Here is a 10669-nt window from a genome sequence, read left to right as displayed (position 1 = left end):
GGAAAAGAGGGACAGCATTCTAGCCAGACCCCATTACTGGAGCAAGGGCACAGAAAGCAGGCAGGCAGGAACGGTTCAGAGAAATGGGCAGAGCAGCTGGGTTTGCATAGATCAGAGGCCCAGGGCGAGGGACCAGCAGGGATGACACTGGACAGGTGGTTCAGGGTCAAATGAGGCAAGAACGGATATTTTCCTAAGTGGGGAATAGGGAGCCACAGAAGGTAAGGTTGTGGGGGGGGGAGGGAGGAAGGGTCACCATCACGGCTCTGAGTCCAGAAGAGCAACCTGGAGGTTACCTCAACAGCAAAACAGAATCAGAGAGCTGACCTGGCAAGGAGAGATGGAGAAACCTGGGCATTTGTCGCCTGGTCCCAGACACAAGAGTGGACTGTGCCGGGTGGGCCCAGGCCTGCAGCCTCCGGTTCTTGGGTGGGCGGCAGGGGAGGCCGATGCGGGGCAGCGGGAGGCTCCCCTCGACAGGTAAGTGATTGGATTAAGAGGCCTGTCTGACAGGATGTCCGTTCAGCCGCGGAGGCTAATCAACTTCCCCATCCTGTCTGCTAATAAATCCTGCTCCGGGGACCACTCTGCCTGATGATCTCTCCTCGGGGACCGCGGCAGACTTCTTCCGGAGAACACTCGCGCAGTCTATTAAGGAGCCGCCGTGCGCCTGTCAGGCCCGCGCGCCCGGGGTGTCTCGGGAGGTGCCGATCACCCAGGTGCGTCCGCTCCGAGACTGCCCGCTGGGCCCGCGCGCGCACGACGCCAGCCATTGTTCCGCCGCAGCGGGGCTGACAGCCCGCCGGGGTCCCCGCTCCGAGGGGCCGCGCCCTCCTCCTGGCGGGGGCCTGGAGCCCGTACTTGGCCGCTGCGTGCCGCCGGGGCCCCGGGAGGGCTCCGCGTGCGTAAATTAGGAGGCGGCAATTGTTGGATCTATACTATCTATAGAGAAGATGTGTAAATAAATTAAAGCTTTAATTATTTTCTTGGATAGGCTGCAACTCAAGAGAGTTGGTGGAAAGCTGTCTTGGGGAAGGCCTTCTCCAGAAGCTGCGGTAGTTTGCTTAGCTGCGGTGATTTCTTTTTTCTCTTCTTTTTCCCATAGTGTGTGGGGGGCAGGGGCAGAGAAACAATTTCCTTTGTTGGCTCAAGATAAAAAGTACAGGCCTTTTGACTCGTAGACCCAGCTGCTTCCAAAATAGGATGCTTCCCCACCCCCAACACACAGACACCACCAGCTTTCCTTTCTGTGAACAGTCTATGGGCAGAGTTCAAGCCCACATTTTCATCAGGTCTGGAAGAACCTCCAAGGGCGTTATTAAATATGTGAAATACGCTGGAAATATTCAAGCAATCCCCATCTGGCCATGGGAGGGAGGAAGAAAGGACTGGGAAAGTAATACAGTGTGTTTATTTTTTAATCTGGATGACACGTTTTACATCATTAAAAAGGACAATTATTTTTAAAATTCAGTCTGCACGTTTCAATGGTCTGGGAGGTTTCACACCAAGGAATCCATCAGAACCTCCCTTCACAGCCAGGCCTGGGTCCATCCTCAACGCCAAGTCTCATTCTTAAACATCAAAACCACAAAGGCAGTTGTGAGTCATTTAAAAAGCCCTCATCTCTGAGTCACCTTTCCCAAGAGAAGGGAGTTTCTCAGGGGATCCTAAGTTCAGGCAAAGATTTTCAAAGGGTGATAGAAGTTGGAAAAGGTTCAGAATGCCCAAGCCTTGGCCACACCACCAATATCTTTGAAACAAAGCACCAGTTGTTCTACTGTGAAAACCCTGCTAATTGTCCTCCATAAGTCCCATTTCTGTGCTGTTACTGGTCCAGGGTCACACCTTAGTGAGGGAAGCAGCTGGGATTTCTGCCCCATCATCTGAGGCCAAGCCAGGCCTCTTTCCAGGACATCCAACAGCCAGCTCCTGAATCTGTTCCTTACCCTTGTCCGTTGGTTCTCTTGATCTGCTTTGGACACACGCCCGGAGGTCAGTGTATTAAAGTGTAGGGTTTGGGGCGGCCGGTTGGCTCCCAGTCGGTTAGAGCGCAGTGCTTGTAATACACAGGTCGCCAGTTCAATTCCCACATGGGCCAGTGAGCTGCGCCCTCCACAACTAGACTGAAAAAAAAGAAAAAGAACAACTTGACTTGGAGCTGACGGGTCCTGGAAAAACACACTGTTCCCCAATATTGCCCAATAAAAATTTAATAAATAAATAAAGTGTCGGGTTTGCTTTGTCTTTTGAGCTGTCATTCAGTGAATTTCAAGTGATCTCATTGCTATTCGGTCTGTCTCTCTACTCTTAATCCGCCAGGTTGTGCCTAAATTTTGAGTGAGAGCTCACTTAGTGCCTTGGCAAAATGAGATGGGTCTGCCTACGTTCTGGGAAACAGTCCTTGAGACACCCCTGCCCTCAGGGTCCCTTCCTCCCAAGATAGACCTCTCCAGAAGTGGTGCGATCTCGGCTGCATAAGAGGCCACTAGGGGACACAGGACAAATCCAGCTGCAGAGCCATCCCTGGGGGTGTGGCTGGGTGGGTAGACAATCCCCCAGTCCAGGCTACTCTCAAGAGTCCAGCCCGGACTTGGGGTCTCTAGGAGCGCTCGTGTACGCTGAGCCAGCTGTCTCCAGCCATGGTGTCCTGTTAATAATCGTGCTAACTGTCCCCACACACGTCAGCACTAATCTCCCACACAGGACCTGATTTATCAGAATGGAGGGCACGCTCTTAAAGGGTCACAGCCCACGGCACATCTCTAGCTCCTTTAGCAGTAAGTGGCGGAACATATTTTCTCTGCTAACACTACTGTATGTTACAGGATAGATTATTTTAAGAATCAAGACTAAATTGCAACAAGTCAGGCTTGATTCCCCTCCCCCAGAACCATAGGAGAGGGTCATTTATCAGTGTGACGTTGTGGGCAAAGTACTGGAGAGTGACTGCAAAGCCCAGAGCAGAAGTCTCAGTTCCAGTACTGATTTGCCCAAGTGACCTTGGGCGAGTCACTTACCCTCACTGAACCTCAGCTGTCTCATCAATTGGGGGCCAATATCTCCTGTCTTGGTACCTCAGATGATCTTACAAATACATCAGGAAAACACAAACTTGACATTTTACCAGGAAAGACACATACACAATACCGATGGCCTGTAAACATAGGAAAAATGTTCAAAATCCCTGATCATCTTAGAAATACAGGTTAAGCCAGCTAGAGGACATTTTTGATGATCAAACTAACAAAAGATTAAAAGGTGATAAAAGCCAGCATTGATGAACTTGGGGAGAGATACAGGCACTTTCAAACACTGTTGCTGAGAATATAAATCAGAATGACCATTGAGGAGGGCAAATTTGGCTGTTCAAATGAGCTTACCCTCTGACATTGCAACGCCAAACCCAGGAATTATCCTGACGAAATAATTGACTGTGTGAATAAAGATGTAAGAATTTTAAGAATTATATTCTAGGGGGTGGTTAAAGGATGATATAGTCATCAGACAAATATTAGGTATGCAATTTAACATTTAGTTGTACAAAACTTTCACAAAATTATTATTATTTTTTTAAAAACACGCTACAAAACAGGTTGCAGAGTGAAATCTATAGAGAAAAAAAATACTAGAAGGAAATAGACCAAAATACTTGGCAATGGGGGGTCACTGGGCAATGGGCTCATGAGTGAGTTTTATTTCCTTATTTTTGCTTATTTGCATCTTCTACACGTTCTACAGTGGCCATTCCATTCTTAATTTCAAAAGAACAAAATTTATTTATGGTATACTAGCAACTAATCTTACTCTGTGTCCCGAGGTGGGAGTGAGGATCAAACTGGAGACAGTAAGGAAACTGGACCACGAAGAAGACTATGATTCCACTGTCCCCTTCCTTGAGTCAGTATTGATCACTCCCTTCTCAGTAGCCACTTTCATCTGTTTGTGTCTCTCTCCTGGTCCTGACTGTGCACTGCCTTAGCCTGTGTTATTTACATACCCATCTCTCCTTTTGATCTGTGAGGTCACTGATGGGGGCCACCATGCCTTGCCTTCATCACCTGGTCAGCTTGTCCTAGAATTGCTCCCTAGTGAATGCCTGATAAATTAAATTAAATGCCCATCAGCTACAGCTAAATTGCTTTGCTGCACCACCCTGCCTGCTGAGCACCTTCTGGAGGGGTCAGTTGCCCTTCTCTGTGCCAGGCCTTGCAAAGACCGATGTACAGACCTTGCTTTCACCACTATTCTTCCTGGAAGGCTGCCCATAGCTTGTTGGTCTGGCAAAACCTTACCTACAGCTTCTCCTCTGTGGGGAGTGGCGGCAAGTCTTTCCCAGGGGGTAGGTCAAGGGGTCTCAGCCCTATTTTACAGATGAGGAAACAGAGGCTCTGAGATTTCGAATAAGTTGCCCATAGAACTACTTAAAAGGGGAGCCTGTGCTCCCAGACTTGAGTCCAGTGCTCAGAGCACGCTCCTTGGCACAGGTCAGCAGAAACCCAGTCCCAAGTAGATATTCTGGAGCTTTCAGACAGTGGTGAGTTTGGATCCCCACAGTACCATTCACTAGCTGTGTCCCCTTGGACAAGTCACCTGCCCTCTCAGAGCCTCAGTTTTCTCATCTGTAAAGTGGTCCTAACAATCTCTGGCTCAGAGGGTTGTTGAGGGGATTACATCAGAGAGAAGCTCCTCGCACAGGAGCTAGCTCAGTGTATGCAAGTTTCCTCCCTGGTCAGATGAACCTTTGACAAAGGACTGCCTCCAGACCCAGCTTCAGACCTGGCTGCCCGGCTGGGTCTCCTCTGTGCTTCTCCATGGAAATGGCTCTTCCTCCCCTGGGAGGGCCGTGGCAGACAGTGCCTTCTCCTCCACCCCTCACCCAAAACAGGGCTCCAAGTTCCTTCTGAAGCTTCTTTACTGGGCAGAGCGGGAGGGTGGGTATAATGAGAATAATACAGGAGTGGGGGCGGCCGGTTGGCTCAGTTGGTTAGATCGCGGCGCTCTTAACAATAAGGTTGCCGGTTCGATCCCCTCATGGGCCACTGTGAGCTGCGCCCTCCACAACTAGATTGAAACAACTACTTGACTTGGAGCTGATGGGTCCTGGAAAAACACACTTAAAGTTAAAAACAAGAAAAAGTAGAGGAGGAAACTGACAGAATGTGTCTCTGCCCCTGACTCACTGTAGATACATCACTTCTGTATGGGCTGAATAACAGCTCTCCCAAGTGTCAGGTCCTCACCCGTGGCTTACACTGTAAATCTGACCATTCACAGCAACACAGACTGCAGATGTGATTAACTGAGGGATCTTGAGGGATCTTGAGGGATCAGCGATTACATGGTCCTAAGTCACAAGTGTCCTTATAAGAGCAAGCTACAGGGAGGTTTGACACAGATAGAAGAAAAGGCAATATGACCCCAGAGGCAGAGAATGGAATGATACAGCCATAAGCTAAGGAAGGCTGGCAGCCACCAACAACTGGGAAAAGCAAAGAATGGATTCTCCTTTAGAGCCTCCCAAGGGAGCGTGGCCCTGCCAACACCTTCATTTTGGCCCAGCGAAACGGATTTCGGACTTCTGGTTTCAAGAACTGCAAGAGAATAAAATTTTGTTTGTGGTAATTTGTTACAGCACCCACAAGAAACTAATACCTTTAACCCTCTCTGAGCCCACAGGAAAGTTTTGTGACCCCATGCTTGTAAACCCAGAAGACTGAACAAATCTTCCTGTTAAATAATGAAGAAAGTGACACTTCTAGGTTGTTGCCTGCAATTATTTGACACCACATATACTCTTCTCAACACCAGGGGGCCAGTGCAGGATTGAGCACATGTTCATACCCTTGAAGTTGGGTTAGGACTCCTCAAAAGTGCTCCACCGAGCCTTAGGGCCCTATTGCATGTATATGCATGTGCCATATACCATGTTCCCCCGAAAATAAGACCGGGTCTTATATTGCGGTTTGCTCCAAAAGACGCATTAGGGCTTATGTTCAGGGGATGTCATCCTGAAAAATCGCATTAGGACTTATTTTCAGGGAAACATGGTATATACTCTTTTATATGTAGGGCTCTAGGTTTACTTTTGTCTGAGGAAAAAGAGTTCTGATTCTCAAAAAGAAAAGAAAAGGAAAGGAAAGAAAAAAGTTTTGGCTTAGTCTCAAAGAATGTAATTTTAGGAAATAAAACAGCAGCAGAATGAATTATAAAACCCACTGGTCTAATCCAATCCTTCCTATACAGAGCAACAAACCAACGCCCGGAGCGGGGATAAGATTCACCCAGGCTCACACAGCCAGCCAGCCAGCCAGCAGCGGGACTGAGGCTACAACTCGGGCCTCCCAGCTCCTCCTACTCACACCTACCACACACACTCATTTCTCTGTCTCACACGCACACACAATTAGATTCCTAGTACTCCTCTGTTTGCCAACTTTCATCCTCAGACAGTCACTATTGTATTAGTTTTCTAGGGCTATTGTACCAATTACTACAAACGGGGTGGCTTAAAACAACAGTAATTTGTTCTCTCACAGATTTGGAGGTTACAAGTACAAAGTCACGGTGTTGGCAGGGCCCTGCTCTCTCTGAAGGCTCTAGAGGAAGAATCCTTCTTTGCCCCTTCTAGCTTCTGGTGGCTCCTGGCAATCCTTGGTGTTTTTTGGCTTGAAGATGTATCATTCCAATCTCTGCTCCTGTTGTCACAGGGCCTTCTCCACTCTGTCGCTCTGTGTCTCTGATTTCTTTTATAAGGACACCAGTCAGGGGATTAGGACTCATAAGCATGATCCCATCTTAACCTGATTACACCTGCGAAGACCCTATATCACATTTGCAGGTTCCAGATAGACATGAGTTTTGGAAGAACACTGTTCAACCCAGTACAACCACCTATTTGGGCTCCTTATCCAAACCAATGGATATCAGGGGCTTGAGAGCCCAGCAGTAGCCAAATAATGAAATGTCCGAAGCATTTTTTCTGTACCTCTCTTTCTGTCCTGTATGTGGCAAGTTCTGCCCTTTCTTAGCTGTGCGTTCATCAAGAGCAAAAACCGAGTTCCCAACCCCCTCACACAGCCCTGGCACAAAGGGGGAACTAGGCTAGGGAGCATTTGCTGAACAAATGAACCAAATGAGACGTTTGAAAGTATAGCTCAAAGAATGCAATTTCTGGAAACAAAACAGCAGCCACCTCTCCACCTCTCCTAGCTTGCTGGTTTCCCAATGGGCAGTTGGTTTGCAGTGAGTTCAACAAGTATCTGGTTTCTCCCCGCGGGAGTCAGCACCGAGACTGGTATCTAGCAACTGGCCAGCAGGGGACAGGGTGGTCTAATGGATGGAGCCCCACGTAGCTCAACTCCTCTTTGTACAGATGGAGGAACTGAGGCTCAGGCAGGGAGACGCTTGTCCTAGTTCACACAGACAGCTGCGATCCAGAACTCCAGACTCTACTCCCTGGACCAGTTCCAGTGCTGCCTGCATCATCATTCTCCCTGGGACCAAACCTTAACAAACCAGGATAAAGGAGCTTATCAGCTCAAAGGGGCCCTCCCTGGCTTAGTTCTATGTAAACAATGCATATCCTCTTTGACCTAGTGATGCCACTTCCGGAAATGGATCTCAGATGTGCATAAGGATGTTCACTGTGGTGTTGTTTATAAGAGAGAAAGATTGGAAACAACAAAAATTTCAATGGTAGGGGGCTAGTTTAATACATGATGACATATCTCATTTATGGTTTATTGTACAATCATTAAAAATAAGTTTTTAGAAGAATATAAAGAAAATGTTCATGACTGAAAACTGGAAAAATAATACATATAATAAGTTCCTAAATTATAAAATATATGTGTGTCTGTGTGTGTGTGTGTGTGTGTATACACATTTATATTCTCCTTAGACCTTATACTTGGGTCCCACAATTTAGGGTGGTCTGCATTTCATCAACACACACACACACATATTTATTACAGACGACACGGGCACTTCTGTTTCTTGGGATCTGGTGCTCAGTTCTGCGTAACATAACCCTAAACATCACTTCGCAAATAACATCATTCAAGCCCCAGGAAATTTGTCTCCATCTCTTGCCCTCTGTCTATGAAACAAAACAGGACTGAATCCCAATGCCACACCGTGTGGGCTGTGCTGCTGCTGCCACCAGAGACAAACACTGCTTCAGAGGGCAGGGAAGAGTTGAGCCATGGACGTGTTTAAGTAAAAGATAAAATTAATTTGTCAAATACTTCCTCTCAGATAGCATGAAATGCAGTCTTTTCTTGCATAACAAAATACCATCTCCCAGTAGTGCCAAGTGTCCGTTTCTTTGCTTTTCTTTGTGTTCTAATTCCTGACTCCAGAGGTACTCACTAATTAGCAAAATATTTGCAGCAGCTGCACATAACAGCTGAGGAATATCTTGCAATAGCAAATAATTCATTTTACTCTTAAATTTGCATGTATGTAGATCTAGACAAAATATGCATGAAGCCCAATACCAGTTGATAACTATTAATAGATGTACATTAGCCATTAAAATAGCATAGTTTTACTATTTTAAAGATTTAATTTAATTTAATCAAGTGTTTAAAATTAAATGTAAAATGTCAACTTTATTGGAATAACTTTGATTTAAATTTTTAATATTTTCTAATTGTAATTTGAATTTTGCCTTTTATCTTCATGGTTTTGAATATTTTAAAAGATACCCATTTTAGAGAAATTATTTAGATGTTAAATACTTACACAGTGATCTGTGGGACTCCACAAGAGCTCTTGCCCTGGGATTCTCAAATGGAAGGGTTAGGCCTGGGTTTAGAAAAAGATTCTGAAAGAAAATACACCAGAATTTTAAAGAAATTGACTCTAGATTATGGGATTGCCATGATTTTTAAAAATTTATTCTTTTACTTTGTGTTTTTCCAGATTTCCTACCATGAAAAAAAATATTACTTATCTAGTCAGGAAAAAAACCCAAAAAACAGTAAGTGTATATTTTCGAGTGTTGCATCTTTACCAGGTCAGCTCTCCAATCCCAGCCCAACCTGGAATGACTTTCCACCCTCAACCAGGGCCCTGGGATAGGTGTCTAATTCTGGCCCTCTGCTCCCACAAGCACCCCAGATCTCCAGCAAGAAAGACCCTAAGGGTGGCTCTACCCTCAGCCCACCCTGAGTGCTTTCCCCCTTAGCTGGCACTGGTGCCAATTAACAAGATCCATAAAGCTGCCCCTGAACAGCTCCGGGGCCACCCTCTCAGCCCAGGGTTTTTCCCACTCAGTGCTGCTGCTGGGCGTTCGGTAGAAATTGGCAGCCTCCCCGACAACAATGCCAAAACGCCCCACACCTGACCTTTCAGAAAGCTCCTCTGGAAGATAATCAAGCACAATTGGAGTGGGGACAGGTGCTGTTATGGTTTATGGATCACGTCTTGAGCTCAGCAGATGGAATTTCCCCATATAGGGAACCAAAAATGAAGAGAACAGAGAGGTGGAGAAGGTAAGATAGGATGTTTTCACTGGTTCCCATCCAATCCCAGTGGAGCTCTCGGACCCCTGAAGCTTCGTCCACCCCACCCCAATCCCCTCTGCGACCTCCCGTCAGGCAGTGAGTGAGGGCTGCATTCCCTTGTCAGGCCATCTGACTGGTAGCAAGCGCTTCCTAGCACTGGGGCAGGAGCACTTTGCCACCCTACAGGGTTCCTGAAGGGCAAAGCCAGGAGGGCCTCAGAGCTGAGTCAAGCCCTCCTTTTACACAGGAGGTTGAGAGTTCGACCAACCACTCGCCCTGGGTCACCAAGCAGTTGTGTCCCAATGGGAACCCAAGAATGTTTTCTTCCGGCGCACCACACAGCCTGAAACTTTCTCTCACATCATGATTTTTTTTTATATATATATTGAACACAGGATACCTGACACATTCTTCAAGGAGATACACTTACACTTCAGAGTTTTTTAGAAAATTATCACTCCACAAGCTTGTCCTGGGCTGAAAATTAAGTAAAGGCAGAGAGGTAATGCCTGATTCAGCACTATAGCCTCAGCAGTTCCCAGCGTGCCACCGGGTTCACTGATTCTAAGGTGAGCATTTTCTCACGTTTTCACATCTTAACCACAGGTCAAAGTTTAACTGGCAGCATTTTTTCCCATAATAGATCAATCATCGTGCATATCATACAATTGATGCATCTCAGATTCAGTGAAACATGGTGAAATATGACAATAGTGGCCAAAACATGTTCGACGAGTGAATAAATGTGCCAAGATCTATGCTAAGGTTCTACGTGCATCATTGCACTTACTCCTTTCCAAAATCCTCTTAGGAAGGAGGCAATATTCTTGCCATTTGACAGATCAGAAAACTAAAACCTAGAGCAGTTAAGACACTTTCCCAAGATCACACAGTAATAGTGGAACCAGAACTGATATCCAGCTCTGGGTGGGTAGAGTCTCTGCGGTAACCACTGAGAAATCCAGCCTTCCCAGGAGAATGCAATTCCCTTGTTAACAAGTCAGGTGACCAGCCATCCCTGTTTGCCCTCGTTGAGGGGTCTCCTGGAACATGGGACTTTCAGGGCTAAAAGTAGGAAAGTCTCTGACAAATCAGGACGGGAGATCACCCTGCCACCAAGTTTGAGTCCTCCACCCCCCTGCGCCTCTCTGCTCCCT

At 46.7% G+C, this 10669-nt stretch overlaps 1 long non-coding RNA gene across 1 annotated transcript; it reads right to left on the bottom strand.

Annotated features, from left to right (window-relative positions):
• Window positions 1–1481: 1481 nt before the first annotated feature.
• Window positions 1482–9518, bottom strand: LOC117032440 (uncharacterized). The gene is made up of 4 exons (XR_004424731.1): window positions 9354–9518; window positions 8749–8830; window positions 3021–3157; window positions 1482–2126 (listed from the first exon to the last, which is right to left on the bottom strand). It is a non-coding gene; the product is annotated as an uncharacterized LOC117032440 (long non-coding RNA).
• Window positions 9519–10669: the final 1151 nt, after the last annotated feature.

Source organism: Rhinolophus ferrumequinum, chromosome 12 (genome assembly GCF_004115265.2).
Source record: "Rhinolophus ferrumequinum isolate MPI-CBG mRhiFer1 chromosome 12, mRhiFer1_v1.p, whole genome shotgun sequence".
NCBI classification, from domain to species: Eukaryota; Metazoa; Chordata; class Mammalia; order Chiroptera; family Rhinolophidae; genus Rhinolophus; species Rhinolophus ferrumequinum.
This window is presented reverse-complemented; position numbering and strand designations above follow the sequence as displayed.